Below are 12,929 nucleotides of genomic sequence, written 5' to 3' on the forward strand. Positions count from 1 at the left end.
AGGAAGGGCGAAGGTCTTTGGGGTGCACACGTGCCTTTCCAGGCAGCAGCTGGTATCAGCTCCCTCTGAATGGAGCACGGGGGCAGATCAGAGTTTTATCATGAAATAGTCTGACTCTTGAAATAGTCTGACTCTTAAAAAAAAAAAAATCTTGGATTGGCAACTAAATCAGTGCTCTGTGCAGAGTACCACCCAACCCAGAATGGAGCAGCTGAGGGTCCCACCCAGTGGGTTAGAGCCAAACTGGCCAGGCACTCAGGGGTCTCCTGCAGGAGCCCAAGGACCCCAGACACCTCACTCCAGATTTGTGTCACCTGCTCAGTCCCATATGCCAACAAGGAATGTGAACATTTTCTAGATGACAACGTTCTGGTTACAATCCATGGGAAGTTGTTATTTCTAGTTTTCTCCTTTCATCCTCTGACCAGGCCATGGTAGAAGCTAGAACAGAACAGAGGTGGTAAGGGGCCAGTGGGGGAAAGACTTGCAGCAGACGCCACCTTCGAATCCCACCGCAGGTGCCCTTGGACTCCAGCCTGTCATCAGGATGACTTCCAGCCCTGTTACACTTTTTGAAGAAGCTCCAGGGTTGGCATTGGAGTTTTTCCTCCGTTGGTCTTGTGGCCTCTCCCGGGCCCCTATCTATAACCCTCTCCATGCCTGATGGTGCTGCAGGGGAGGTGGACGTGGGTTTACCGTGTGCCTCTCCCTGGAAACTTCTTTACCCTGAGAGACATCGTGTGACTCTGGTCCTCCCTGTGTCCACTTCATTCCTAGGAAGACAGGCCTTTCCAGGAGGCCTGACAGGAAGTAGATCATGTTCAGTGTGCAGGCCAGTGAGACAGGGGGCAGGCGAAGCAACCAGCCCTGTGAAGTGACCAGAGGAGCTTCTGTAACGTCCAGATCCCAGAGGAAATATGGCAGCCACTCACAGAGCCAAAGGGAGGAGGGAAGCCACTGGGCACACAGGAGCTTGGACAGCACGGGGGCAGGAGGAGGGCAAGGTGTGCCTGGGGGCCTGAGGCTTTCTGAGCTCCAGAGCATCCCCCAAGCAGGCATCCCCCCCACCCCGGGGAGTTCCAACTGGTGGGTTCAGAGCAACCCAGGGCAAGTACCACGGGGCCATGCTGTGACTGACAGGTACCCCTGGGCCCATCGGCAGAGGGGTGTGGGTGTGAGGGCCAGTGGGTGAGTCTGGGAGGTGTGTCCCCCATCCCATGGGGAAGGGTAACCAGGAGGCCTCTGTGTGGACGGATCTCTGTATGAGGAACTGGAAGCTTGTCAGGAGGCTGAGCCCTGCTCCCGGCATGAGAAGTCAAACCTGTCTGCAAAACAGGTGCCAAGGCATCGGGACGTGACAAGAACTCACTAGGTGGGGATCTTGGCCACTGTTCCCCTCTCTCTTTAGCACAGACCTGGCCCTGCCCTGGGGGGCAGATTTCTGGAGGTGGGAGTCCAGACTGTGATGTTGAGAAAAGATGTCCTGGGACCCAAAGGTCCCTGCACTCTGCAGCCCACTGGGGCTGGTCTCTCCTCCTAGAGCCAGGAGGACCCCCCCCCATCTTTGTACCAAGATGAGGGCAATGCCTGGTCACCCCTGAGGTGGCTCTCGTCTGCCTTCCATAAGTGTTCCCAGGGTAAGGAGGGCACCGGAAATGACGCCCAGAGCTCTGGCTCCCCCATCTGCCCATCACTTCCCCCGGCCTCTGGCTGTCCTGGGTGCCAGTCACCCACCCCTTCCCACCAGGCCGTGCACCTGGAACCAGCCTCTGAGCAGGACCCCTCCTGCCTCCCAGGGCTCGCAACTCTCAGGTGAGTCCCCCGACCCTCGCCTGCGAAGGACCTGGTAGTGCTCCCCACCCTTCGGGACCCACCAGGGCCATGTGTGCCTCCTGTCCTTGCATCAGCCAAGCTGAGTCATGGCTTCTCAGCCTGGGACGAGGGGTCACAGCTGCCTCCCAGCAGGGGCGGTTGTAAAAACAATTTCTTCTTTGAATGTGGTCAGAGAATTCAGCAGACTGCTGAGCAGCAGAGGAATCAAATTTTCATAGAGTTGCACCCTTTGGGGGAAACATTATTTATGGGAAGGGACCCACCCATCCAGTCCTTTGCTATTAAATCCCAACGAAGGAGCTGCCCCCAGTCTTGTCTAAGGGCCTAAAAGAAATAAACAAGGTCTCCAGCTGCTCGGAACCTGCCCCGGGCATAGTGCTGCAGTAACAGAAGCACCAAAAATAATAGCGCCTTGAGTTTGTTTAGGGATTTACGGTTTCCAAACACTGCATATTCGTCTGGCCCTTTGGGCTGGGTACTTACTTCTAAAGATTCATGTAGGATAAAAATGAAACCATGGGATGAAGAAGTGGACACCTCTTGCCCAGGGACTTGCAGTGAGTCCTAACAGCAGCAGGAAGGATTCCAATCTAGCATGCACGGGGTCCGGGTTCCACCCCCAGCACTGAACGCCAACAAACAAACAAATCCAAGTCTCGTGTGCTCCTACGAAGCCCCCTGTACTTGGAAAACCTCAAGCTGTGGCAGCCTGAGGAGTGCACATTATCCAACCCATTTCACAAACAAGGAAAGGAGCTAATGGAGTTTCACTTCAATCCCTTCCCAAGTCCCCTAGAATGTCTGCCCACAGCCCCTTCACCTCCGCGGGCTGTCAGTGCCCAGGGATATGGGACCATGAGGGTGGCAGGTCTGTGCGTGTCCATCAGTCCTCGGGCTCTTCAGCACTGTGTTTAAAAAACATCAACACACTGGAATCACGGAATGCAAGGTTTTCTGCACCTTGGCTGATTTCCTGCTGACTCAGCCAGGCTGGGAAGCAGCCAAGAGTGCTAACTTCCTGGCCCTGCACGAGGAGTACCCATTGCTGAGCCGTCTTCTGTTTAATAAAAGGTACTTGGGCCTCGTCTGGAAGAGACTCACCAGAGGCTGTGTCCCCAGCCTGCCACCTTCCAGTGGGCTTGTGCAGTGTGGCCTCCTCCTGCACAGGACCTGCAGGGCTTGTGCAACCAGATGCAACCAGGATACACCTCTGCAGAAACGGGGTATGTGGCTCCTCTTTTCACCCTAACGTGGCTTTGCTTGGTGAACCAGGCCCATGACCTAGCCCTGCACCTCCATTTACCCCTCTGTGAAACGGCTAGAGCAATATGTGGGTAAGGACTGATTCATAAAGAATGCTCCTCTGATTCATCATCTCCAAATAACCCTAATCTTCCCAGAGGAAGGTCAAGGGCTCCAGCTCAGGGCTGAGGGCCCTCTCCCCCAAGGCTGAGCAAGTACAGCTGAGGCGAAGTGCCAGAGTTCAGCAGAGGAAGGGTGAAGGTCTTTGGGACACACGAAATCTTCCTCTGCATTCAGTGATGCCCCAGGCATCAAGGACTGGGTTCTAAGTCCAGGCTTATGCTGCATGGCTCACTCCACACACGCAAAGCATGATATTTATGTGACGTGCCAGGGCCTCCGGGTTGAACATACTGCTTCTTGCTGCAGTGAGCGCCTAGGTGTCTACACCCAGCCCAGCCACTGCCCTGGGGTTGGGTGTGTCCACACTGGGAATGGTCATGGGCTTCAGAACTGCAGTTGCGGGATAACACACGGGGCTTTCTGATTCATCTGCCTTGCCTTTGTTCCCTGGGGACTGCGGTGGGGACTGGCTGATTTCCAGGCTCCTCTAAGAGGTGCCCAGCAGGGATCTGAGGGGAAAGTGGAGGACTGCAGCGTGCACAGGAGGCCGGTGTTCAGAGGCCGGCGACCCTGTAGCCCAGGTCTCTGTCCCAAGTCCTGGAAGGCTGTGCTGTGCCTGCTGCCTGCTGCTCCACGGCTGAGCCCCTCCCCTTCCCCCAAGTGCCCCAGCCTCTTTAATCCCCAGACTGTCACCAGGTGTAGAGGCTAGGAATTGCCCCTGTCGCTGACTTGATCACACGGTTGACAGATCAAAGGCCTGTCTCACTGCTTTGGCCCCCGTTGTCCAGATCCCGAGAACAGCCTCCTGAGGGGTCCTTGCCCAGGCTTGCCCCTCCAGTTCATGGCCTTCCCTGCAGTCCCTGTGCACTGGCCCACCGTCCAGCCCTGTGCTTCCTGGCTGTCTGCTCGGCAGGTCCCTCAGCTGCTCCCAGCTTCCCAAACACCCTCCATAAGACCCCTGCCCTACCCTGTGTGGCCATGTCCACTGCTCAGAGTGCCTGCTCTTGTGTTCTCCTGCCTCTCCTGGCCACCCTTGCAGGGAGATGGGCCGTGGGTCGAGTCCTGGGCAACGGATGGCAGTAGGATGGCGGGTGTTTCTGGCCGACGCATGGAAGGGCAGAGGGAGCTGCTGCCCAGTAGTGCTGTCTCCCCTCTCATCATGGATGAGCTGATGGACCCCAGGACCCAAGGAGCCTCCATTACTAAGGCCCCGCAAGAAGGATGCCTAGATGTTGGGTCAACATGCACGACCTCTGCAGAGACAAGGAGTTTGTGCGTGACGCCGCTGAGAGGTGAGGGTGTTAGTGCCTGCAGCAGAGGCCCTGTCCACCCACATGGCACCCCGAGCACCCCTCCAGCAGCTCCCAGTTAACTCTGGCGCCAACCTGCACTTCTGTAGCACCCAACGGGGGAATGCCGGGTTTCTGTTCTCGCGACTAAAGGCTCAGGGGTCACTCCAGTTGAACTGGGCTAACTGGGCTGCATGAAATAACCACACAAGACACAAATACCTTTTTCTTTGGGGTCGCTGTGACGGCTCCTCTGACCTTAAGGGTCCGCAGAAAGAGAGAGAGAGAGCGAGAGCACGCGCTGACCCCTTTTATTGAGGAGAAGCTATTCAAATGAGGCAAGGGGTCAGGTTTCAGGGGGCTCAGTATCTTCATGATGTCCACTGTCAGCAGGTTGATGGACACCTGGGTAGGCCACACCCAAGGGCACAGTAAGAGAAGGGGACACACACAAGGCAGTTCCATGGAAGATTCTATCCTAAACAGGGCAAGGGGTTATATTACAAAGGAACAGGTGAGCATAGCTCCACCCATGGGGCTGTAGCAAGACACACCCATGCACGAGACCCCGACCCTCAAACCCAAGAAGGGTGGGGAAAGCTCTGCCACATTTCTGTGACTGAGCGCCTCAGCACCCAGCCGGAGAGTGTAACCCAGTCACGTGTAAGGTTGGCCTCCCACAGGGGAACTTTTTCATCGTCGTCATGTGATCTGTCATTTCCTAACTACTGCTTAAGCGCTTCACACAGACTTTATCTCTTCGGATCCTCGTGATCTGGGCTAGGTATTATTTATCGCTCCTGTCTCACAGACCAGAAACTGAGGCTCAGAGGGAACATACAGCTTGATGCGTCACTTGGTTGCTGAGGGGCAGCCTGTCCGAGCCCATGACTAATGTGCCTTCCCACCGCTAGACCCTCCCTCACCCAGTTCCCCATACCCAGCACCTAGCATAGTTTGCAGCACACAGTAGGTGCTCAGTGAAGTTTGTTGAGTGAACGCCTAACTGATGCTTTGCCCTCTGTCATTTTCCGAAACAGACTTTGTAGGATGAGTGGGGCTGTGGGCCTGAGCAGGGCTTGCTCAAAATCGAGCAGTCCCCTGCTGCCCCAGCAGGGCCCTGGCTGCTCCCTCGACTTCACTTGTGGAAAACGTCTATGATGGAGCCTGTTTTCTACTTTTGAAATACAACTGAGGCAGGGTGGGTGGACATAAGCTGCTGCAATAGCCTCAGCTGGAGCTCGGGTCCTCTGGGCTCAGGTCCTGGTCAGCAGGGGCAGAGGAGGTATTCCGGGTGGGACCTGAGTCCGCCCAGTCCCAGGCCCCGGGAGTGAGAGTGGAGAGGGGAGCTTCTGGCAGCTCCGGCAGCCCCAGCTTTGGTGTCACGTGTGACACAAGGTTAGCCCTTATGCTGACTGTCTTCCTTCCCAGGGAAAAGGATACGTGAACCCGGGGTAGCCAGGGAGAACACCACTGGGGGACCCTAGGAAGACAGCCTGGGAGGGGCTGCGGTGATGGGAGGAGGGCTGAGAGGTCAGCACATGGCTGAGGCCAAGCTCTGGGAGAAGGGCTACTCAGTGCTGTCCTTGTGGTGGGGGCCTGTTGGGCTGAGTGTGTCCCGCTGACTGCTCACTGGGCTCCAGGAACATGCTGAAAGTGGTTGTTTATCTTTTGCCACTGGCTGGGCCCAACCTGACAGCCGGGTGAGTTTGGAGTCGCATTTCATGATCAGCTCCTAGGACTAGAAAATGCACATCCAAAGCCCATGTGCCACCCCACTGTCACAGGAAGGAGGCAGAGGAAGAGAAGCTCCCTCTTCTTTGGGACAGTGTGTGTCTGTCTCTGGCCGTGGTGTCTCCAGCTTGAGGACGAAGCCCATGAGCAGGATCAGACAGAATGATGGGATGGGGGACAAGTGAAGCAGGAGCTCTGCCATCCTGGCCGGAGGTCCCTGCTCCACACTTCTGGACGGTGAGATGACAAACATCTTTATGGCCTAAACTCGAGTGATTTGAGGTCTCCTACTGCTGATAGCAGATCATCCCAAATGATCATACCAGAAGTCTGGACCTTACTCTGGAGGGAATGGAGAGTAGATAGTGAATGCTGGTGGGTAGGTGGATGGATGGACTGATGGATGGATGAACAGCCACTGCCCAGTCAGAAGCATGAGGCTTCTGTAGAGAAGATGGGCTCATCGGAAGACGACTTTGAGAGCCAGAGGCAAGAAGGACTAGAAGCAGGTAGGACCTGGGGACATCAGTCCACGCCACCCGGACCCTGGCTAAGAACATTCCCCAGGTACAGGGAGGCCACCCATAGAGCATCCTACCCACCTAGCCACAGAGACTGTGCTGTGACCTAGAAGGACATTGGACATCTGTGTAGTAACATGGCTCCCACCATGTTGTCGCGCTGACACAGGCAATAACTCCCCAGAGGCACAGCCCGCATTGTGTCTCCACCCTCGGGGACCAGCGCGTGTCTGCCTGGGTTGACACACAGTCATGAGGGCGCATGGCTAATAAGGTCCGTCATCACCTCCTTATTCCCTCATCAGTAAACAAACCAGGAGATGTCAGACCTGGAGCCCAAGAAATGTCCGTGCAGGGACTTTGGAAAACAACAGGTGACAGAATTGGGGTATTTAGCCTCCTGCGTGCTGCCTGAGGTGGCCACCTAAGGTGTCTTGAGTGCTCACTCAGAAGTGTGCTAAAGGGACCACCGGATGCTCACTTGAAGAACTTCCAAAGTCTCTTGGGAAGCCTGTTTGGGAAGGACATGGAGCCACTTAGACCTTGGGCTGTCACTTGGGTGTCATCTCCTGGCTGGAGAAGGTTCAGGCCGTCCATTCACCTCTCTGCACCTCAGTTTCCCCAACCACAACAAGAGGGGGCCATGTTCATGAGGAATGAACGTTTTTTCACATGGTTTTTAGCTTCCTAAGATGTATCCTCTTTCATAGACGAGCTGTCACACCTTGGGTTCTCCTTAAGAGGTCATTCCTCCATCATCCGCAGATGACGCTCAGTTGGAAAAGTCCAAGGAAACACTCAGGTTGGCCCAGGCTCAGTGGCACCCCAAAGAATCTGTTTTTATTTTAGCCCAAAATGTTAGTCCTCGATGGCATCCCAGGCTTCCTCCAATGTCACCTGCTTCTCCTGGTCAGCTGGCCAACAGTATGCCCTGACCATCCACATCCTTCCTAAGCTTCTGAGGCTCACAATTCCTCCCCCTTCACATGAGGGTTGGGTGAGGCTGGGAGGTGCTCCCTCAGAGAGTGCTCCCCCAGGGAAATGTCCCCTCAGAGGGGTGGCTGGCAGCACTTTCCCACCAGCTCTCAGGACTCCCAGGACATTCCCTACACAGCACTGATGTGGCCCACGGTATCGGGGGAACACTCGCTGTGGCGTTTCCACAGGGGATGGTAAAGCCTGAAAGTACAGACAGGATGTTGGCTCCAGGGGGTCCTCCCATCCAAGAAGTCTGCAAATGGCATCTTTGTTCTGAACTTTCTCCGCATCTCCCACAACCCGGCTGATGGTGGGGTGGAAGGAGAGGAGAGGGGATTCAACAGAAACCCCTGTTCCACAGGCACCCCCCTAACTCCCACCTGGGAGGTGGCTGGCAGGAGCTGGCAGGACATCCGGGACTTTGCCAGACAGGGAGGAAGTGATGGGATACTGAGACAAAGGCCAACCCTGGGGCTGGACCTGCAGAGCAGAGGGGAGGAAAGAGGCCACCAACAGTTCCGAGTGTCCATGGGAGGCTGCCAGGTGCGTTGGCTCTGGGGACTTCAGGATGTAAACCTGGTGGCAAGATGAAGGGTCTCCTATTCTAGGGTATCTTCACAGGCTCAGGGAGGCTCAGGGAAGGCAGGGACCAACATCCCTAAAATGTGACCACCACTCACCTCCATGCCCCTGGGCAGAGTTTTCTATGAGTGCTTCTGGGACCTGCAGCATGACCTGAAGATGGACAGTCTGAGAAAGTCACATGGATTGCTGTGTCTTCTGAAGGATTGTCTGCAAAGGATGCGGGCAGGGGCTTCTGATGAAGATGGAAATGGATGTTCTGCTCTGGTTTTGAAAGTTCCAGAAATGAATAGCCTGCTGGAGAGAGAGGAATGCTCTGCTGGGTGATATTGATCATCTTTGGGGCCAGAGATTGTGTTGGAGTTGTTGCTGATTGAAAGGTTTTCTATTAATTCCTACTGGCAGTCAGGAAGAGAAATATTGAATATCTAATTGCCTTTGAATTAATTACACCCCAAAATATAAGATCTTAACCAACCCATCATGCATGCAATCAGTGCTTTGCCCAGTGATGGTGGCTCAGGCAACGGAAGGTCAGCACCAGGGTGACGGGTTAATGCAGGTCACCGCCCACTTGAGTCTTTTATTATGTTGTAAATACGAAGTGTCCCCCAAATAAGCTCAAGTGATAGACAACTCGTGAATGTTGAGGTGAAATGATTGGATATGAAATCTGTGACCTCGTCAGTGGACTGACCCACTTGACGGATTCATAATTTGAATGGATTACTGGGTGGTATACCAGGTGGGGTGTGGCTGGAGAAAGGTCCCTGGGGGCCCTTGGGGAATATATATCTTGTCCGTGGCTCATCTCTCTCTCTTTGCCCCGAGTCTGCCAGGGGCTGAGCAGCTTCCCTCTGCCTCACCCTTCCTCTATGGTGCCCTGCCTCACCTCGGGCTCAGGGCCATGGAGTAGTCAACCAGGGGTTGGACCTCAAACCGTGACCTCAAAATACTTTTCCTGCTCTTACGTTGTTCTTGTAATGTGTTTTGGTCACAGTGAAGACAAGCTGACTGACACATCTGGGTTCAGTTCTCAGCCATTCTTGATCCATAAACAAAGTTGGTGGCACAGAGTTCTTCCCGGCAGGGACCTAAAAAGATAGAAAGGGGGCCCTTTGATGAGGCAGCTGTTGGGGGAAGGACAGGCGTCAGAGACCGAGTCAGAGATGGGATCCTCACTGTTCTGACTCAGTGATCCTGGGGACATTAATCATCTTCCTGTGCCTCCATCCTGTTGCCTGCAAAAGAAGATCATCCAAGACTCACTTCCATTGTAAAAGTCCAGTGAAATAACTTGCTGATGCACATGAGGGCATTTTGTAATCTATGAATGTTTGTTCATTTGTTTAAAAGATATTTATTTAGCCCCTATCTACATCAGCACTGGTCTAAGTACTGAGGTTAGGGCCGTGAATATACCAGATGGAATCCCAGCCCTCAAAGAGATTAGCTTCTAGAAGGGAGGCAGGTGAGAGTAAGATAAAGAAGTCCAGTCAGCCCTCCATATCCACAGTTCTTCATCCAAGGACTCACCCAACCACAAACCAAAAATATTTGGAAAAAATAATTGCGTCTGTGCTGCCATGTGCGGACTTATTTTCCCTGTCACTGTTCCCAAACATCGCTGTGGATCAACTGGTTACAGAGTTTACACTGCATTTGTTACCATAAGTCATCTAGAGATGACTAAGAGCATGTGAGAGGATATGGGTAGGTTTATGGAGATACCACACAGCTTTATGTAAGGGACTTGAGTATCTGTGGCTTTGGTATATAAGGGGGTTCAGTGTCCTGTGGATACTGAGAACAACTGTAAAACGTGTCGCATACTAGTAACCAGTGTTCGGAAGAAAAATAAATCAGGGAAGGATGAAATAACAGTTGGGAGGAGAAAATGGAAGTCAGCGGGTGTAATAATGTCCTCAAGGAGTTCAGCTGTGATGGGAAGGAGCCGAGCAGGGTGTGGAGGGCAGGAACGCGGAGTAGGCAGGGGAGTTTTGTTTGACAAGTAGAAAGCCCTGCATGTTTGGATATTGATGGGTGTAAACCTGTAGAGAAAGAATACCTTAATTCAGGAGAAGAGAGTGGGAACTGTTAGAATGGGGTCTTAGAGCAGGTGAGAGAAGATGGGGTCTGGTGCCTGAGGGATGATCTCAGCTGGATCAGAGAAGGCTAAGAGGGTCGTGATTTGCCAAGAAAGCCTGAAAGATAGAGGGCGGCTGGGTACGGGGAGAGGCTGCGTCTATCATGACAGTACAGGGAGTCCTCTCCCCGGGGAGGAAGGAGGCGGGCACAGTGAGAAGGTGCAGGACCCAAGCACAGAAACTTCTCATGGTCTAGGGTGGTCCAACTAACCAAGGGTGGCAGCCATTCAGATGCCAGCTTCACACAGCTCTCTGAGTCTTTTTATAAAAAGCACCTTCATTTTGAGATTTTGCCATAGGTGCCATAAGTACCCCTGACAACTCAGAGAGGGTGGTCGGGCGGTCCCTAGGCTCCAGGTTCCGCGGTCCTCGGGAAAAGACACCTGGGCACTTTCCAAATCTACTCGCCTGTCAGGAGAGCATGGCAAGGCGGGCTGCAGGGATCACACCTGTTTACCCTTGCTGGCACTGTTTTAGGGTACAGTGGGAACCCCTTAATTCCAAGACTCAGAGAGAGAGAAAGCCATTGCCCTATTCCAGGGATTCTGCAGTAGTGCATGTGGCTTGGGCAGGGAGGTTTGGATTCGCTCTCAGCCACAAAAGGAAGCCTTAGCTGAACTTGTGCCCAGGCCACCTGACGCCAGTGAGGGCTCTGAACTGCTGCCCAGAACCCCTTCCTCAAGGGGGATCCCCACCCCGCTCTGGCAGTGATCCTGCTTACAAACCTCTGGTGTGGCCACCCAACAGACCCATCTTACAGGTAGGAAAGATGAGGCCAGCAGAGGAAGGTTTCCCAGGAGAACATGCCCGAAGCATGGCGAAGGGAAGCCCAGCGGTGGAAAGTCACAAGTCTAGGTTCACGTCCGAGTCTCCCCTTCCCGGCGGCCCACTTGAGTCACTCCAGCTAACAGTCGCAATCTGCAACTTGACAGAGAAGTCGGCAGTCTGGTGCTCAGTCCATGCACCAGGCGGTGTGGGGCTTCTCCCAAGGACAGAGGTGGCTCGCTTCTCTGAGGGACGTCATGACTTCCTCCCCACCTACTGCCAGGGATGTGCCAATAGCGTCTCCGCACTGTTTCCTTGGAGCATCTCCGGCGCTCTCAGGCCGAGGGCACCTTCCTGCCTCTGTGATGCTTTGGTCCCGCCTGGCAGTCAGAGCACCCCCCAGCAAAGCGTCTTTGGGAATCCCACTGGAATGTATGATTCCATCCAAACCAGCCCATCACTTTCAGAGCAAGAACTGAGGGGGATTTTTTTGGGGGGAGCCAGTAGTGGGAATTGAACACAGGGGTGCTCCACCACTAAACTAAGTCCCCAGCCCTTTTTATTTATTTTTACGTTTTTGAGACAGGGTCCTCCTAACTTGCCACTGCTGGCCTGGAACTTTCGGTCCTCCTGCCCCAGTCTCCTAGGTTGCTGGAGTCACAGGTGTGTGCCACCACACCACTGCTGAGATGGAATTCTAAAGAGACTGCTGTAATGCAGGGGACTGGATCCACTCCCTGAATACTGAAGGAAAAAAACATCCTAATAGTCATAGAATTTGGAAAAAGAAAATGAAATTGGGCTGGGGATGTGGCTCAAGCGGTAGCGTGCAGCCCGGGTTCGATCCTCAGTACCACATACAAACAAAGATGTTGTGTCCACCAAAAAAAAAATAAAATAAAAAATAAATATTAAGAATTATCTAACGCTCTATCTCTCTCGCTCTCTTGTAAAAAAAAAATGAAATCATACTTTTTTTCTTCTTTTTATAAAAAGCACCTTCATTTTGAGATTTTGTTTCGGCCTGAAGACAAGGAGGGCTGGGCCAGGCCTGTAGCCAGAGGAGGCTGCCCAGGGAGGATGTTTCCCAGGTGACCTGGGCTTCTGAGCAGCCCAGCCAGACCTCTCTGCAGATGACAGACTTGGCTCCAATCCACACTTGATAAAACCAACCCTTTTGTAAAGACGCTTCAGAGCGCTCTGTGGCTGAGCACCGGGAACTGCGCAGAGAGATCCATCTTCCTTGGCGTCCCCTGGGGCACCTTCAGAAAGAGCCCCCAAGACTTCAGCCTCGGGTGGGGCTGACTCAGAGGCTCCTTCCCCTCCTGGGACCCCCAGCTCAACTGTGGCAGAGACTGAGTGAGGGGAAAGAGCCCTTCTGAGGACTGGTATGGTACTGCTATCCTCTGCTGAATGAGGACCCTGGGCATTGTGGTGCAAGTCCTTTGGGACACAGCTAGAACAGAGGCTCCAGAAGGACAGAAATGAAGGCCCGCTCTGGCCCAGGGTCTGAGCAATCAGGACCATGACCCCACCAGCCCTTGGTCCTGAGGCCGCAGAGGATGCCCAAGCCCCCATGCACTCCTGGTCCTGGTTTGCCCCTCGGCAGCAGCTGTTATACGGGGGGGCCACCCTCTTTGCCTGGTCTGCCTCCTGCTGCTCCAGCCATTGCCTCTCCTCCTGCCCCGCCCCCCTGCTCTGTCCAGAGCCTCTCC

This window comes from Marmota marmota, unplaced genomic scaffold, assembly GCF_001458135.2.
Source record: "Marmota marmota marmota unplaced genomic scaffold, marMar, whole genome shotgun sequence".
NCBI lineage: Eukaryota > Metazoa > Chordata > Mammalia > Rodentia > Sciuridae > Marmota > Marmota marmota.